Raw genomic sequence first — 3,499 nt, forward strand, 5'->3', positions numbered from 1 at the left:
TATAGAGTTTGTCTATTTATTTTGCAGTACTAGGGATTGAATCCAGGGGTGCTCTTCCACTAAGCTATTTTCCCCAGCCCTTCTTATTTTTATTTTGAGATAGGATCTTGCTAAGTTTCTAAGGCTGATCTTGAACTCGAGATCCACCTGCTTCAGTCTCAGGAATTGCTAAGATAACAGGGATGTGCTACCATGCCAGGCTCCATAAATATTTATTGAACGCCTAACACTGCTGTTAGGCTGTGATCTGTGATCTGTTTACCTCTCCTGGGTGTACAAGAGTAAACACAATAGAATTTCCTCTATGTGATAAGCCCACATTTTAGAAAGGGAAGATGGACAATAAATAATTAGCATGTAAATGAATTATGTGGAGCGGTAATAACTGCTGTGAAGGAGAGAAAATCAGGGAAAAGATGATGAAAGCTGCCACGAGTATGGTTCTATCTAATTAGAGTGGTCAGGAAAGGCCCATAAAGAGCAAACTGACATGATGATCCACGCCTGTAATCCCAGTTCAGAGCCAGCCTCAACAAAGGCTTCGCGCTAAGCAACTCAGTGAGACTCTAAATAAAATACAAAAATAGGGCTGGGGATGTGACTTAGTGGTCGAGTGCCCCTGAGTTCAATCCTCGGTCCCCCCATCCATCTTCCAAAAAAAAAAGAGCAAGTTGAGCAGAAGCCCGCAGGAAGGAAGGATTGGAAATTGAGGAAAGATTCCCAGGTGGAAGGTGCTGCAATTGCAAAGACCCTGGGGTGAGAGGGTATTTTATTTCGTGGGGAACATCAGGAAGATGGCAGAGCCAGTTATCAATTTACTGCAAGTAAATTAACAGCTCCAAGTCCATCCTCAGAGCCTGCTCTGGCCCTGGCCTCCTGTTCTTTAGTCCGCCGGCATCATGTCGTTTTGCCGGTAGAGGGCGCTGGGGAGACATCGCAGGAAGGGAGGCTTTCTTTCCTGATTCTGACAGGTCGGCTCAGCAGGCTCCTGCAGCCTGGTGATTTCTCCTACACCAGGCTTCCAAAAGAAAGATGGCTTTTACAATGCACAGTGGTCATAGCTCCAGCACCCCGCAGCCTCCTGTGGCACCTTCCTGGGTTTAGTAGCAGAGTGTTACATACCTGAGGAAAGGCTTTCCCTGGTATTCTAGAGGAATTTCCAGCAAGTTCCATTCCTGAGGCACCGCAGTGGCTTCTCTGCCATCTGTTGAGCATGCCCTTTCCAGCAAGGCCGGGTCTCCACCCTGTTGGTCGGGAGGCAGGGGTGTGTGTTCTTCCTTAGGTACTCTAGTCTCAATCTACAGGTGTAGCCTTACCTTAAAGTTGCCATTCCGCGAATCTGCAATTGTTCCAAACTCCCTCACAGTAAATATAAATGTATTTAAAAATGTTTTTTCCATATAAGTTACTGCATGGTTTCTGTCTTATTTTACTCCCTGGCTGTATGGGAGTAAAATAATAAGTAGTAGGAAATGAAGTCAGAGTAACCAAGGGGACCCTGAGGGACCCTTTTTTTACTCTGAGTGGAATGGGGTGCCCAGGGAGGGGATCTGACATGCTGTGACTCAAGATTCTGAAAGGCTCTCTCTGGCTGTCTAGGGGAGAAGGGACAGAGGGGAGGCAGTAGCAGAAACAGGGAGATCAGTAAAGAGGCTACTGCAGTATTCTGAACTAATAGCTGTATATTTGGTGCTGGGAATTGAATCCAAGGGTGCTTAACCACTGAACCACATCTCCAGGCCTTTTTAATATTTTAATATTTAACTCACTGAGTTGCTTAGGGCCTGGCTGAGTTGCTGAGGCTGACCTTGAACTTGTGATTCTCCTGCCTCAGCCTCCCGAGCTACTAGGATTACAGGCATGTAAGTACCACTGTGCCCAGAATAAGTTCTGATGTGGGTTTGTTTGTTTGTTTTCTGAAGTGAGGGAGAAAAAACAGGGTGTTATGTTTAGATATGAGGTATCCCCCAAAAGCTCAATTCAGGAGTGTTCAGAAGTGGAATGATTCGATTATGAGAGTTGTAACTTGATCGGTGGTTTGCTCCACTGACATGGATTAACTGGGTGGTAACTGTAGGCCACCAGGTGTGCCTGGAGGAAGTAGGTCACTGTGGCCGTCACTTTGGGGTTTATATTTTGTCCCTGGTGAGTGGAGCTCTCAGCTTCCTGGTTGCCGTACCCTGAGCTGCTTCCCTCTGCCATGTCCTTCCGCCGTGATGTTCTGCCTCACCTGAGGTCAGCAGCTGCAGGGGACTGAACCTCCGAAACTGTGAGCCAAAATAAACTCTTCCTCCTTTAAATTGTTCTTGTCAGGTATTTTGGTCACAGGGATGAAAAGCTAACTAAAAAAGGGGTAAAGAATACGTCCAAGTGGCCTGGGGCTATAGCTCTCAATTGATAGAGTGCTCACAAGGCCCTGGGTTCAATCCCCAGCACCACAAACAACAACAACAACAACAATAAAAAACATCCAAGAGCTGAAAGACTAGTTGACATCTATAGTAGAAAGGGACAGGAATGAGGGATTCAGTTTCACATATACAGGTGGCTCCTGTGTTACACAGGCTTGACTTGGGATTTCTCAACTTTACCATGGTATGAAAGCCATATGTAGTTAGTAGAAACCGTGCCTTAAATTTTAAAGTTTGACCTTTTCCCGGTCTGATGATGTGTGGTACCACCATCTCATGATGCTGGGTGGCATCAAGAAGAGCCCCCACTCAGCCACATGATCACAGGGGAAACAGCTAGGCTCTACCGTGCACAAGCTAGGATGTTTGGCAGGTGAGGGTGTTAAGTTCATTTTCAATTTACGATATTTTCAACTTTGGATTGAGGTGTTGAGATGAGATGCCATCATAAGCTGAGGGGCATCTGTGTTAAATTAGATACACCAAATTGGGAAGCATTAATTTCAGAAAATATATAAAACCTCAGTAAAAACAATGGGAGTCCAGGGCATTTTTGCCTACAGCTGCTCTCCCGGAACCCCCAGCTCTGTAGGCTCTCTTTTGAAAACTCTCTTTGGAAAAGACTTCAGAAAATTACATGTTCAGGATTGTTGTTAAAACAATTGCAATATCAGTGGCAAACAACCAGAGAAGGCAACATCACAGCTGACCTAAGGTCATCATACTAGTTGGAACAAACATCAGATAGACTAGTGAGAAATTTAACACAGGAGCTCTGGAAGACAGCCAGAGAATTTTCTTTTTTCATTTTGTAATGGTGATTGAACCCGGGGCCTCTCACATGGCATGCTTTCTACTAACTAGCTACATCCCCAACCCAGAGTAGACTTTCATAAGATCCTGCTTATCCCTGGTGGTCTAGAAGGTTGTGCACATGCCCAGGACTTCGAGTCTCTATGGAGAGATCAGAGAGAACACCAGCTTGCTTTTCCTCCTAAATGTGAAGTCTTGAAAACACAGAGTAAAAGGCACCCCACTTAAAAATTGACTGAATTATTGGGATTTTTTTTTTGTACCAGGGTTTGAAC

The sequence above is a fragment of the Urocitellus parryii genome, chromosome 6, assembly GCF_045843805.1.
Source record: "Urocitellus parryii isolate mUroPar1 chromosome 6, mUroPar1.hap1, whole genome shotgun sequence".
Taxonomy (NCBI): Eukaryota; Metazoa; Chordata; class Mammalia; order Rodentia; family Sciuridae; genus Urocitellus; species Urocitellus parryii.